Consider the following 16382-nt stretch of genomic DNA (forward strand, 5'->3'; position numbering starts at 1 on the left):
AATTTAAACAGGGTGGGACTTTATAGCGTCAAGGGAAATTGAACATGGGATTTTTTTTTTTTTAAATTTTTTTAAAAAAGGGGTAGGCAATGGAAAGGCTATCTCTTTTCGAGAAATATGGCTGGCCCTGAAAAGGGCCTTTGGGTTTATGTTAATATTAATATTAACATAGATGGCATCTGTCACATCTTCTTCTTCTTCTTCTTAAACTCCTTCTAACTGCCGGTCCATACACAAGTACCCTCTTGAGACATCCTTGTCTTTCTATGTAAACTCTCCTCATCCATTGACTAGTATCTGTCCTATCAACAACAGTCCACTTGGACCTGACATACATGAGCATGTCCGTCCTAAACATCATGGAAGACACAAGGGTGGATGACTCAACTGTGGTCCACATCTTGAAGCGACGAGAATAGGTGAATCAATGCAGTGAACTGCGCTTATTTATAGGTACAGGAAGGATTGAAACAGATTGAATTCATTCACCAATCCGAACACGCGTTACAAAATTCAGTCAGCTCGCATCCAATCCGAAGAGAGCAGTCTGTGACGTCACGTGGTCTATATAGATTCGTTAGCGCTTGTGTGCAGTCAATCTATGCGACAGTGATTCAACATGACGGAAACTCAGAAAACGATCCATTGGGGTGCACCAGCAGGGGAGACTGCCCAAGGGAACCCGGACTTACTTTCAGAAGAGGTACATTGGGATTTTGTGGATTTTCTTACCTCGCAATAATTTGTTCCGGAACCTTCGTTACCTTCTTCATTACCGCAAGTGGAGAATTTTAGACAGAGACAGAAAGAAGAATTGGAGAAATTTATGCAACGACAAAAGGAAGCGGAACAAGCTTTTCTCCTACAGCAACAGCAACAGCAACAAGAAGAGGTAAGAAAAAAACAACAGCAACAACAGCAAGAAGAAGTAGCAGCAAAGAAACAAGAGGGTGAAAATCAAACGGCTACGGTACTGTTGGACATTTTAGCGGAGTTAAGAAGTCTGAAACAAATGTATCAGACTTCTTTATCACGACCGAAGAGAATACGACCTTCCCGAGCTAAACACGCCAACCCTATGACTAAGCCTGTCCTACCACCCTTAGTGATTTCAACCCAATCATCAGAAGTAGGCCTTGGCCGTGGCAAAGGCTTAAGGCAGTTAAAGTTGATTGGTTAAACTCACTCCTACACCATAAAGAAAAAAGGCCCTTTTCAGGGCCACCCACATTTCTCGAAAAGAAATACAATTTCAATTTGCCAATAACTCAAAAATAAACCCCACCCATTTTACCCTTATAGTACGTGTCTGTGTATGAGTGCTTGAGTGTAGCTTCTTATTTTAAAATCAAAACTCAAAGACACTTACCTTATATCATTCATGTATTCTTTTATCCATTTTTTACAATCCAATTCACAATTCACCACAGAACACTTTGAAAAGTTCGTACACTTCTTCTTTCTCATTATTTAGTCTCTCTCTTTTTTGAATTTCTTCACCGTTTTTTCCTCATTTTCTTCCCTTCTTCTTTTCTTCTCCTGTTTCTTTGCCTCTTTTAAATAGAATTGTCTTCTTTCTTCCTCTTCTTCCTCTGAAGAATCCCTCTCTTCTTTCGAAGAATCCCTCTCTTCTTCCGAAGAATCCCTCTCTTCTTCTGCAGAATCCTTCTTTTCTTCTGACTCCTCTTGTTTCTTTTTTGGGCAATCTGGAGACCAATGTCCTTTTTCTTTACAATAATAACAGGTATCTTGACTTTTGTCTTTTTTAGCCCCTGTTTGTTTTTCTTTTTTGACGGTCTGGACACTCTGAAGACCAATGCCCTTTCTTCTGACAGATATAGCAAGTATCTTGACTTTTATCTCGAAAGGAAGGAGAGTAGTCCGTCGGCTGGTCTGAAGAGAATTTTCTAATGACCCCTCGCAAAGCTCTGACGAAACGTTCCATCTGGGTAGTCTCTTCCATCGTTGTGCTCGGCTTGAGAGTGAAATGAATAGTGAAAGGACAAGACACACACCCTTTTTATATACGCTGGTTTGCCAAGACTATAAATTAGTCTATGGTGTTTAAACTTGAGTCATTTGACGTTTTGCACTCAAGATGAAACGATCCTATTCATTCGAGAAGAAAGAAGAAGAAAGTAAGAGGCAGAAACGTGATCTATCGCCTCGTACCAGGGCTGAAATCTTGGCACAAATTCATGCCAGTGATTTTGAAGAGGACATGAGTGAACCAGAATCCGAACCCTCTAAACCAAGTTCACCACCCTTAGTCAACCCTGAAAAGTACTATTCCATTCGAGAGACGGAAAAGCGCTCCTCTAGAAAATTTAGAACCACGGCTTACACCTACACGGTGAAGTTTAAAGATTTCAAGGCCGACGTACCCTTGGAGAAAGCAGAAGGGTTTATCACCGAGATGTGGGATTCTTTGCTCACCGCACTCAAGCGACAATGTCAAGCCAAAGAAGACGATCGCTTGACACTATCCATAGATCACGACGGTTTGAAATCCCCTGTTTGGATCGAGTTTAGCAGACCCGCAGAACTGACCCCTTCCAAAGTCATGGACAAGATACAACAGGTGCAACAATCTAATGACCAGTTTGACATCACCGATGGTAAAGCCACACTGAAAATGGCCCACGTCTCTCCTCCTCAAGGGACAGGACGCAAAAAGATGTTATTGGTGGACGACCTTCGCAACACCAAAAAGAGTCTCGTCCGAATTAACAACCCTCAAGACCAGATGTGTTTAGCCCGTGCCATCGTGGTGGGACGAACCTATGCCAACAAGAACGACACGGTAGAATGGAAAAGAACCTGGAACACTATTCAACAATCCGACCGAGCCAAACAACGAAATGAAGCAGAACTCCTGTTACAACAAGCCGGACTGTCCAAAGACACACCCTGTGGCATTCCTGAGATGCAAAAATTGCAAGATGCCCTAGCTCCACGCTACACCTTGAAAGTGCACCCTCAAGAAATGCGTGGAACTCTGTTGTTTCGAGGCCAAGATTTCAAGGACGGAAAATACATTCATGTCTATCATCACGATGACCATTTCGATACCATTACCAGTATCACTGGATTCCTGGGATACAGTTATTATTGTGAGAAATGTGACTAACGTTATAACAATCGAGAGCAACACAAGCATTGTGGAATGAAATGCCCAGGATGTTTGGCCTCTCCACCCTGTCTGAGCGAAGGACCAGTGCCTTGTTCGACTTGTTTGCGCACGTTTGTCAGTCCTACCTGTTACCAACAACATCTGAAGACGCAAGGTTCACAGCAGAAATGTGCTTGTCAACTCTTGAGATTGTGCCCAACGTGTAGACAATGCATACGTACCAATAGTACCAAGGCACACGTATGTTCAGGAAAAAAAAAAATGTCACATTTGTCACCGCATCGTGGACTTGGAACACCAATGCTACGTGCAAAAATACCAACCCCCACTAGAGAAAGAGGACGGTCACAAGAAGAAAGGCAATTTCATCTTTTTCGATTTCGAATGCATGCAAGAGACCGGCATTCACATTCCAAATTTCTGCGTGGCTCATCGAGCGTGCGAGAAGTGCATTCAAGAACCTATCTTCAGTCATTGCCCTCACTGCAGCAAGATTCCCGGAGGGCGTGAAAAAATCTTTCGGGGACCAAACACGTTAGCCGATTTTGCCCAATGGGTCTTAGACCCCATCGACAAGACGTGGAGCCAAGAGGACATCGAACGTTACGGAGATTGTCATCGTCAGGCCACGGTGATGGCTCACAATTTCTCCGGATACGATGGACAGTTTCTTCTCAGATGCTATACGGAACAAGGCACCGAACGTCCTAAAGTCACTTTGAACGGAGGCAAAATCATTTTCATGCAAGTGGGACAAGTACAGTTTAAAGATTCGATGAGTTACTTGGCCATGCCTTTGAGTCGAATGCCTAAAACGTTTGGAATGACAGAAATGGCGAAAGGGTACTTTCCACACTTTTTCAATACGGAAGCCAATCAACATGCCGTTCTACCCCATTTACCTGAGGCTCACTATTACGACCCGACAACATGCGTACCGAACAACGAGAAGCTTTCTACGCTTGGTACCAGGCTCATGCCTCTGACCCTTTCGACTTTCAGGAAGAAATGTTAAAGTATTGTCGTTCCGACGTGGACATTTTACGACGTTGCTGTGGAAAATTTCGAGAACTGTTCATGGAACACGGTGGGGTCGATCCTTTGAAAGAAGCTTGCACCATTGCCAAAGCGTGTTCCTTAGTATACCGCCAACGATTCATGCCTGAAAACACCGTGGCTGTCATCAGTCCTCAAACGACCCACTATGTCAAGCGTCAATACTCGGTCAAAGCCCTACCTTGGTTACATTACTTGTGCGACAAGGAAGACAAATGGATTCAGCATGCCCGCAACGGAGGAGGCGAAAAGACCATCGGAACGTATTCGGTAGATGGCTGGGACTTGGAAAACCCCAAGATCGTGTACGAGTTTAACGGTTGCTTATTTCACGGATGTCCCGTCTGTTACCCTGACCGTGACACTAAAAATGAGTTTTTGCAACGAACCATGGAAGACTTGTACCAGGACACTTGTCAGCGACGCCTAAAGTTAGAACAGGAAGGATACCAAGTGGTGGAAATGTGGGAACACGAGTACGATCACCGTTTGAAAACCGATCCCGAGTTTAAACGCCTCGTGGAAAGTTATCAGTTCATGGACCCGCTCAACCCGAGGGATAGTTTGTACGGAGGAAGGACCAATGCCACCTGTTTGCTGTACCAAGCCGACGAAGAGAAAGGAGAAGAAATCAAATACTTGGACGTGTGTTCGCTGTATCCCTACGTGTGCAAATATTGTCGCTTTCCCGTAGGGCACCCGCAATTGTTGACGGAACACATCGACCTGAAAAACATTCGACAATACGAAGGCTTGATCAAGTGTAAAGTTTTGCCTCCCACGAACCTATACCATCCCGTCTTACCTCACCATTGTCAAGGCAAACTGATGTTTCCCTTGTGCCGTACTTGTGCCGAAACGTGCAACCAGGACCAACCTTGCCATCACAGCCAGGATGAACGTGCCTTGACGGGAACCTGGGTCAGCGTAGAATTGTTCAAAGCTCTGGACATGGGATACCAACTGTTAGAAGTGTACGAAATTTGCCACTTTCCCAAGACACAACAGCACCACAAGGGTGACCCTACTCAGAAAGGCATTTTCGCCGACTACGTGGATGCCTTTTTGAAACTGAAACAAGAAGCCAGCGGCTATCCTTCCTGGTGTCACACTCCCGAAGACCAAATACAATTCAAAGAGAAATACTATGCACAAGAAGGCATCTCTTTAGACCACATCGAAAAAAACGAAGGCAGGCGATCGTTTGCCAAAGTGATGTTAAATTGCTTGTGGGGTAAAATGGCACAACGACCGTGTTTACCCAGGACGGAATATTTGACAGAACCTTCCCGCTACTTCCAGATGATTCACGACAAAACCAAATACATGAAACACGTGGACGTCGTTCGAGAGGATTTGATCTTGGTCAATTACGAAGAAGATCTGGACTTTGTACAAGACGACCCTTTTGGAAATGTCATCATTGCGGCTTACGTGACAGCTCATGCTCGCTTAAAATTGTACGAAGCTTTAGAACTGTTAGGGGAACGCGTCCTGTACTTTGACACGGACAGTTGCATTTACATCCATCACCCGATTCAACAGCACCCTGACATCGAAGGAGACCGTTTAGGAGCCTGGACAGACGAGCATCCCGATGACAAGATTCTAAGTTTCGTCAGTGGTGGTCCCAAAAATTACGGCTACGAATACCGGGACAAACAAGGAGAAGTGCACACGACGTGCAAAGTGAAAGGACTGACTCTGAATCATCGTACCAGTCGAGTGGTCAACTTTGGGGTATTGAAAGAAGCTTTGCAATCGGGAGAGGATGGAAACTTTAAAGTGACCACTTATCAACCGAACAAGATTGTACGTTTACTCACTCACCACATCGTCAGTCGGCCCCTGGAAAAAATCTATCAAATCGTGTACCAGAAGCGAGTGCGACTTCCCAATCACTTTACGTTGCCGTACGGTCACATCGATATTGGTCAGCATATAAAAAGGGACAACGTCCAAGACCAATAGTTCATTGTTCACTGAAGTAACTTACCATGTCGTTGACGAAGAAGAAACCAGACTGGTTAGGAGTCAAATGTTGGACATCACCGAGACCAGGGTTTTGAGGCTTGGACACAAGAGGTGGCCCAGTATGCACGAGAGTTATTCAAGGAAAAAAGTTACTTTTCAACCTGTGTTAGTGACGGTGCCAGAAGAACCCGTCACCCAGGACAGGACTGTCGTGGACAGGCCTGAAAGACCCTTTCGGGAGGACACTTGTGTGACCTTACCCCCTACTATAGAACTGGTTAGAACTTTACCCAAAACATGTTGTACAGACACTTGTGTTTATTACACGTTCATGGTTATCATGTGCCTTTTATTCTTGTACTTAAGCCTTTGGCTTTTATGTATTTTTGTCTTTCGTATTCATGTTTGAAAAAAACATTCAATAAACGTGTTCTGAAAAAGTATATAAACTCTTGTCTTGTTTGTTTTTCGTGTCACAAGTGACATTTCTCACACTATGGCTAACTCTGCTGTCTCTGCTCCCTCTTCCTCTACTGTCAAAGTCATCGACGAACACTTAGATCGTGCCAGTTGGGAGGCTTTGTATCTTCGCCATCCCTTTAACATGCCCATTGCTGGACCTAGCGGTTCAGGCAAAACCGAATTCGTCAAACGTTTGATCGAACATAAACATCATTTGATTGATCGACCCCCTCAACGAATCGTGGGGTGTTACAAAGAGTGGCAATCGGCGTACAGCCTCTTGCGAGAAAGTCAAGGCGATTCCATCGTGTTTGTGGAAGGCATTCCTAAAGAAGACGATGGCATCGTCTCTGACTCCCGTCAAACCCATTTGGTCATTTTCGACGACATGTTAGGAGAAGACGAAGAAGAAATTAAACTGTGGTTCACGCGCAAAGGGCATCACCGTAATGCCAGTGTCGTTTACATCACCCAAAATTTGTTTCAACAAAGTAAAGCCCATCGCACCATCAGTCTCAATGAGCATTACGTGGTCTTGTTTAAAAGCCCTCGAGATAAATCGCAAGTGCAAGTCTTAGCCAAACAGTTAGGAACGCCTTGGCTGACTCAGGCGTACGGCGATGCCACTCAAACTCCACACGCCTATTTACTCGTCGATTTGAAACCTACGACTCCCGAGGATTTGCGATTTCGTACCCACTTGTTTCACCACTGGTGCCAAGACGGAGGGCCTGTCCTGTACACGTCTCCGTCCTCGACTTCATTTCACTCCCCATAAAAAAATCTATAAAAACCTCAGACCCTTTTTCGTCTGTCTCACACAGTGTGAACATGACGTCCATTCAGTCGCATCTTCCCGTCAAATTGATTCGTGCCTTGTATGGCATCAGTCGAGAAAAAGATCCACAAACACGAGCTCGTGTCTTAGAAGCTAGTCTCAAAGAAGTCTTACGATGGTTCACGGTGACGGCACGTCAATTACTCCAAGGAATCATTCAGATTCCTCATCAAACCAAACGCTTTTTCGATCGAAACAAAGTCGCTTTGATCCAACTGGCCGATCCCCGCATCGACACTCAAACCAAAAAACAAATCATTTTGAAACCTGGAGGGAGCGGTACTCTAGGAGGGGTCATCATTCGCTCACTCTTAAGATGGGATCCTAATGCCCCCAAAGTTATACCCAAGACAAAAGTCCAACGAAGCCCCAAGAAGAAAAAGACCAGGTCCCCAAGGAGAACTTCTCCAGTGGCAGGGCCCTCCTCTGACCAGACACCACCACCCCGGAAAAAGAAAAGAAGCCCCCAGAAAAAGAAACAGAGAAAAAGTCCCCAGAAAAAGAAAAGTCCACAGAAAACTAGTCGCAAGAGAGGCACTTCGGCCAGGACGCAACCTTACACTCGCAAACCACGACCTGCCACGGCGGTGACTGCGTCTCCGGCAGCCTCACGTTTGTCCACTTCTCCGTTAATGACACCCAGAACTGAAGAGTACTTGGAGACGTTGATCACACCAAGAACTTCTCCGTTGATGACCCCCAAAAGAACTTCCCCAGTGGCAGGACCTTCCAATTTAGTGGCAGTGGCTGCTGCTCACAAAGTACCTTCTCCCAAAATCAAAGTTCAAGAAAGATCGGGCATGTTACAAGGTTTACTGGATTTGTCCAAGCAAGAACTGGCTCGATTTAGTCCGTTACGTACCCCTGCACGACGTGTCATGCCTGTCCTCAAACTAATACGACGTCAAGACAATCAGTGGCGACGCGTTCCAGTATAAAAAAGGCCTGTGACCAAGTCGGGGTATCAGTGTTTTTTGGTGCTCCTGAAGACTCAAAGATGTCACCCTCCAGAAAACCCCAAGGAAAGAAAAGGAAAGGACTGCCACCACGTTTAGCCAAACATGGGGACCTGTTATCTGTCCTGTCCAAAGCTTCTCCACCCCTACGAAAAAAACTCATTCAAACGGCCTCCAAAGAGGTCATCGATACCGTGTGCGAATGTTGTTTGAACGTTTTGAAAGGCACGATTCCTTTGTCCAAACACCAGAAACAATGCTTAGGCAAACATCGTCACGTTCTTCGCCAAATGGTTCAAAAGAAAATTCCCATTCGTCAAAAAAAGAAGATGTTAGTGCAACGTGGAGGTATTTTACCTCTCTTGTTAGGCCCCATACTGAAAGGAGTCTTGGGAACCATGTTGGGAGGACTGGTGGGAGCAAGATAAAAAGGCCTCGGAAGTTCCAGGATCTCAGAATCGACCCCTGACAACCCCATGGAAGGACGAAAACTAGCTTTAGTGCCTTACAAACGATGGATGGAATACCATCGGTGGCAAGAACAACACACCCCGCATTTACCTCCCAATCCCCATTTGAGCGAGATGTCCCAGTTGCAACACGAATTGCAGTCCTTGATGGATCGCCAAGATTTGTCCGAAACAGAAAAATCGCAAAAGTACGGTCAACTCTTGCAACGACTGCAACTCTTTCACCAGAAAGCTTTAGACGAAACAGCTCTACCCACTCTGAAAGATTTTAAGACCTTGATGAAAAGTCCAGCACCATCACCAGTACCAGTACCAGTACCACCAGTACCCGTGACCAAGACAGAAAAAGGAGAAGAACAGGAAGGGTTTCAAACTCCACCAGAAAAAGTACGCAAGTTAACAACACCACCTACCTCCAGAATTGGATGGATTAAAAAGATGATGGCCACCCCTTCTTCCTCACAAGAGAAAAAGAAAGTGAAGACAGAAGTGAAGACAGAAGTGAAACAAGAACCGATATTCCCCGCTCAGACATCTTTCTCCTCTTCGACACCTATTGCTGGCCGCACACGCAAAGCATTGCAATCCAAGAAAATACCCCAAGAGAAAAAGAGTAGCATCCTCCAAGAGTGGGTGTCTTATTAACACACCAACCAACACAAAAAATGGAAAAAGTCTTAGCCAGCATTTACTACGATCCCTCCCATCCTGCAGGTTACGCAGGAGTTCAAAAATTGTATCGTGCTGCCAAAACGCGACTGAAAAGTCTCCGTTTACCTCAAGTGCAACGATGGTTACAAGAACAAGCTACCTACACTTTACACAAACCCATTCGACGCAAGTTTGCCAGAAGTCGCACCCGAGTGGAAGGCATCGATCATCAATGGCAAGCCGATTTAGCCGATGTCTCTCATTTGGCCAGCTACAATCGTGGCTGCAAATATTTGTTTTGTGTCATCGACGTCTTTTCCAAATTTGCCTGGGTCGTGCCCTTGACTTCCAAATCGAGCAGCGAGTTAGTGCGAGCCCTGCAACGGGTGTTGAAACAAAGCGGTCGTCACCCTCTTCGATGGCAAACGGACAAAGGCACCGAATTTCTGAACCAAGCTTTCCAAAAAGAATTAAAGAAACGTGACATTCATTTTTTTACCACCGAGAATCCCGAAACCAAAGCCAGCATCGTGGAACGTTTTCAACGCACTTTGAAAGAACGCATGTGGAAATATTTTACGCATCACCACACTCTGAAGTACATCGACATCTTACCGCACGTGGTGCAAGCGTACAACCAATCTTACCATCGAAGCATCGGACGTGCCCCGCAAGACGTGACTCCCGACAACGAAGTGTTGGTGTTTGAGCGTCTGTTTGGTACGTCCCCGACGAGGGATGTCCCCGAGAAAAGTGGAACGTTGGCCGTAGGAGATTGGGTGCGCATTGGCAAAACCAAACGCACTTTCGACAAAGGTTACTTACCTAACTGGACGACCGAATTGTTTCGCGTCACTGGACGAGTGCATGGCCGTCATCCTATCTTCTATAAATTGGAAGACATGAACGGAGAAGTGCTCAAAGGAACGTTTTATTTGCCCGAGTTACAACGTGTCACCAAAAAAGAAGACGACGTGTACGACATCGAAAGCATTCTCGAACGCAGAACCCGTAAAGTGGGCAAACGACGTGTCAAAGAAGTCAAAGTACGTTGGAAAGGATATCCACCCAGTTTTGATTCTTGGATCGACGCTTCGCAAGTCATCGACTATAAAAAGAAGTGACCATCATGCCTTTTCACACAGATGCAGCTACGTCGACCACTCCTCCTTCACCCAGTTCTTCTGTGCAAGATTTACAAAAACAACCCTTGTGGGTGTGGTGTGGAGAACGTGTGCCTAAAACGCAAATCGTCTTTTTCTGCCAAATCTTCGTGGTGTATTGTGTCATCGGGGCAGCCATCGCCACTTTGAGTTTGCAACAAGGAGACAAACAATTGTGGACCATTTTATTGAGCAGTTGCATCGGTTACCTGCTTCCAAATCCCTCCCTGAAATTCACCTCCAACGGGAACCACGGGAACCTTGTGTCCAGTGCCAGTGCCAGTCACCACTCCAACCACAACCAGAACCCCATTTTGGGCGGAGACACGCCTCTGACGTCCACTAACCCCTCGGACAGCCACAGAACTCTGGAATTATGAGTCACCAAAACCAATTTTACTTAACCTTACCCAGTGACAGTTCCATGGAGGTGTTTCCCAAGAACACGTTGTGCTGTTACACGGCCAAATTACCTCAAGCCATCCCCTTAGATCACGAATCCCATTGGGAAGTGGCTTTAGTAGAAATGATTCACCCGACCCAAGTCCTCAATGTCCTTCCCAATCAAAATTTTTTTGATGTGGAAGTTCATGACGAACAATTGCAACAGTGGATGGATAGCAATGTCAAATATGACAAGAAAACCCGTACACAAAAGTACACCACCTATCACTTGTTCATTTCCCCAGGCTATTATTTTAGTGGTCAACATTTGGTCAGCACCATGGCCTCCAGGTTTAATGCCGTTTTTCTGAAAGCTTTGGAGCATGTTAACAAAAGTGTCACCATGGAGTACCACAAAACAGCTCGTCGCTTCTTGATGAAATTTGAACGGAGTAAAATCCTGTCCATTTTATTTTGTCCTGAATTGTATGACATGTTGGGCGGAGACATGAACCTGAGAATGAGCATGATGAAGAAAAGCGAATTACCCATCGTTTACGACAACGAGTCTTTTAGCAAGTTATTTCATGCCCCGGTAGAACTGAACCAAGGACTGAATTTGATGTTTGTGTACTCCGATGTGGTGGAGTATAACGTGGTGGGACACACCTCCGTACCGTTACTGCGTGTCATTCCTTTCAAAGTGGATTCTGCCACGAACACTGACGAGGAAGGTGGAAACACTTACCACGTCCACCGCGAATTTGTACATCCTCACTATTTGCCTGTCAGTAAGTCGTATTTGGACACGGTCAACATTACTATAAAAGGAGATTTGGGACAAAATATTCCATTCACCAAAGGAAAAGTCACGGTGAAACTCCATTTTCGAAAACGGTTTTCTCACGATTCGTAAGTCATGTATCCAGTGTACCGAGGGGTTGTTCGACAGCGAGGACACGGTTTAGGAGATATGTTAAAATCGGCCTTTCGTTCGGTGGCCCCGGTGTTGAAACCGATGGTGACACGCGGATTGCACGCCTTGAAAGATGCGGCACTGACGCAAGGCAAAGAATTTCTCCAAAATGTCATCATCGACAAACAAAACTCTAAAGAAGCCTTCATGAGGGCAGGCAAAAATGTCTTGCTGCAAACGGGCAAAGACATTTTGGGTCACCGAGAAACACCTATAAATGCCCTGCACGCTACCGAGTCAGGCATTCAGCAAGGACAAGGCAGAAAGAGACGACGAAGAAAACACCCTTTCACCAGACTTCAAGCGAGAAAGGCCAAGAAAAGAAGAACCGTTCGAGACTTAGACGTTTTCGATTATTGAGAAAAGAGACAAAAAAATGATGCACCGAGAATCTTGCGCTTGTTCCAAGACGGAACTGGATCTGTTTGCCATGCCCCCCACGATGATGACGATGCAAGAATCCCAGTGGGTGGAATTTCACCCCGTCTCCTCATTGACCGATTCCGCTCCCATCGAGTTTGAAATCAAAGGACAGCCCGAAGATTACATCGATCTGAATAGCAGTTACTTGTACCTGAAAGTCAAAATTCTAGATAAGACTGGAGGTGCTATAGACGATGAAGCAGTAGCTCCCGTCAACAATTTCATGCATTCCTTGTTCAGTGGAGTGGACTTGTACTTGAATAACAAACTGGTCAGCAGCAGCATGGATACTTACCCTTATCGTGCCTACCTGGAAAATCTCTTGACGTACGGAATAGATGCCAAGAACACTCATCTCAATGCCTGTGTGGTATGGGAAGCTGACGAACCTACCAAGTTTGATATATTGGAAACTGATGAAAAGAAAGACAACAATGATGGATTTGTAGAACGAAGAAAGAGAATCACGGGAGCCGACACAAGTTTAGAACTGATGGATCGTTTGCATTTGGACATGTGGTTGCAAGAAAAGTATTTGCTGAACGGGGTGGATGTCCGCCTGAGACTGAATCGTAGCAGTGCCGCTTTCCATTTGATGGCTGATAGTGACGGTTACAAAACCAAAATCCTAGAAGCCAGACTCTACGTACGCCGTGTGGAAGTGTTACCTAAAGTGGGAAACGACATCATCAGACGTTGAGCAGAACGACTGCAAAGTATCCCATACGACGCGTGGAAGTGAAAACCTTCACCATTCCCAAGGGACAGCGATCCATGATCGAAGATCATCTGTTCCAAGGACAGTTACCCAAACGTTTGATCGTTGGTATCGTCGAGAATACAGCCTTCAACGGAGCTGCCAATAAAAATCCTTTCTACTTTCAACACTTTGGCGTGTCCAAAATCGAAGTCAGTCGCGATGGCAAGACCTTGTGTACCCGACCTTTCGAACCTGACTTTACCAAGAAGAATTACTTGAGATCGTACTTGTCCCTGTACGAAGCCACCGGACAGTTAGGAACCAATACCAGTCACGGTATTACGTACGAGGATTATGCAGGAGGCTACGCTTTGTGGGCTTTCGATTTCACTCCAGACCAAGGCAGCGACGAGGGACATTTCCACCCTATAAAATCCGGCCAGATTCGTGTGGAAATTCAGTTTAAAGACCGAGACCCTGATGAAACGGTGAACGTCATCCTGTATGCAGAATTCGATAATACCATAGAAATCAACAGTTTGAGAGAAGTCATCCTAGATTACTAGAAACCATGGAAGACTGTTATCCCTCTTTACCTAGTGGAGAAACTTTTAGTGTTGGATTATTGTTAAAAAATGTTAGAGTTGTTGTTGTTTAGTGTTAAGTGATTTTTGAATAAAAAACGTTGTGTTTTGAAAAAAATGCCTTTGTCTTTTGTTTAGCTATAAGAATGTTGGATTGATGCTCTTTCATTTCTTACTATCCCTCTCATGACACTCACTAAACGTTGCGACTCAAAAACCGTGTGGGGATGTTTTCCTTCACGTCCGTGCTTTGACTTTAAGAACCGGGTTGTTTCCAGTCTAACCATCCATTGTCGACTCATCCTCCTAAGAAGATGTGCTCCAAACTAGCTAAACTCAACGAAGCCTACGTGAATTTGCATAGGGTCAGACACAGTCTGATACCGAAGCCAGAAGAAATAGAGAATGTGAGAATGTTAAAAATCACTGAAGACCTGATAGAAGAGCTCTTCAGAGAAGAAATGAACAGGGAAAAAGAAGAATGGACAGAGAAGTACAGACTTCAGAGACAGCAGCAACAACAACAACAAGAGCAGCAGCAGCAACCTGAAGCTGACAGAGGTTTTGTCGATTGTCGTATCGACACCAAAGAGTTCTTCTTCTCTTTCCGAAGAAGCAGACCTATCGCCAGAAAGTCTATCCTCAGAGGACATCGCATTCTTAGAAACTAAAAAGAATGCCATAGCAAACAAAAAAAAAAAAACAGCCCTTTTCAGGGCTACCCAATACTCTAGAAAAGAAATAACAATCGATTTGCCAATGTGTGTAGGTAGAGTAGTGTGAAAATAAACACTAACTCTTTTTTAAAAAAATGTGAGGGTATGTGTTTGTGTGTTTGTGTTTGTAAGTTGGTATGGATAGTAGATTAAAATGATGTCTTTTTTGGTGTTTGAGGTGTATATTTGGAGTTAGATTGGATTGCTTTGCGTACGTGGATAGTCTATTGAAGTGATTTATAAAAAATTTTAAAATAGTGATGGGTAGCATAAAAAAGTGAGTGAGTGTTTCTTTTAGGTCGGCGCGTTGTTTTATGGTCATGATCTAGGTAAGATCAATTTTATGTTTTTAGGGGATGTTTTCGTTCACGTCCGCGCTTTCACTATAAATTCAAACTCGTTCGGCAGTCCAGCTACCCTTGTTGATTGATCAACACCAAAAATGAACACGAGACTGGAGAAACTGTTGGAACTTCATGTGCATCTGGAATATGCCAGGCGCATATTAAATGAACTGGCCGCGGAAGCCATTGTGGAGGAGGGAAGGATAAGAGAGGAGGAAGAAAGAAGAAACAAAGAAGAGGAGGAGAGAAGATATAAAGAAGAGGAAAGAAGATACAAAGAGGAGGAGGAAGAGGAAAAGGAGAGAAGAAGAAGAAATTTCAGAATCCCAGAGAGCGAAAATTGGGATTCTGAAGCGACATATCCTGCCTCTGCTCTCTCCCCCCAAAAGGTAAAATGTAATTGGGGGATAAGATGTGTATGCGGCGCCAGGCCTGGAAGGTGCCACCATTAACCAGGTGTCCATGAAGTTCCAAACAAAAAAACAGCCCTTTTCAGGGCTACCCAATACTCTAGAAAAGAAATAACCATCAATTTGCCAATGTGTAGGTAGAGTAGTGTGAATATAAACACTAACTCTTTTTTAAGATAGTGTGAGGGTATGTGTTTGTGTGTTGGTGCTTGTAAGAGCTAAGGTATGTTTCTGTGAATAGTAGATTATGGGTTTCTTTATTGTTTCTTAGCGTAGGTGAAGAGTATAGTTAGGGTTCTGTAAGCGCTCACGTACGATTGTGTGGATAGTAGATTATGGATTTTGTTTATTGTTTCTTAGCGTATGTGGAGAGTATAGTTTGGGTTTTGTAACCGCTCACGTACGATTGTGTGGATAGTAGATTATGGATTTTGTTTATTGTTTCTTAGCGTATGTGTTTGTGTGTTTGTGTTTGTGTGTTTGTGTTTGTGTGTTTGTGTGTTTGTGTTTGTACCCGCTCATTGAGTCATCCACCCTTGTGTCTTCCATGATGTTTAGGACGGACATGCTCATGTATGTCAGGTCCAAGTGGACTGTTGTTGATAGGACAGATACTAGTCAATGGATGAGGAACAGCAGAGGGGGCGAATCCGACATTTTGTCCAATCGTCATTTGGCTTAATTAATACTTTCTGCACTCAGCGGATCCGGTGTCGTCAGCGCCTGGTAAAAAAAAAACGACGTCGTCGTCGGGGAATCGTCCAATCGTCATTTGGTTTAATTAATACCTTCTGCGCGCCGATCCCCAGCGTCGTCAGCGTCCGGTAAACACATCGACGACCGCGTCGATGTCATCGCCCCCTCTGCTGCTATGATCTTACAAACAGAGTGATCACTAACTCCTCCTCTTGTAGATCAATTAGGTTATTTGACTGATCGGTAAGTCTAAAATTAATTCCCGTTAAAAACCGATTATGGCATCGCATATAGACCGGATTAATTGGACTCTCAACGATTAAGAATCCCGGAGGGGCTGTTGGTGAAAATGAATAAAGGATATACCCCTGTTGAGCCTGATTTGATTGCTTGGTATCCACCTGGTAACTCCCTTCGATAGCATCACACACTAGATTGATTGCTAT

This window comes from Sinohyriopsis cumingii, chromosome 7 (assembly GCF_028554795.1).
Source record: "Sinohyriopsis cumingii isolate HCF-2022 chromosome 7, ASM2855479v2, whole genome shotgun sequence".
Lineage (NCBI taxonomy): Eukaryota > Metazoa > Mollusca > Bivalvia > Unionida > Unionidae > Sinohyriopsis > Sinohyriopsis cumingii.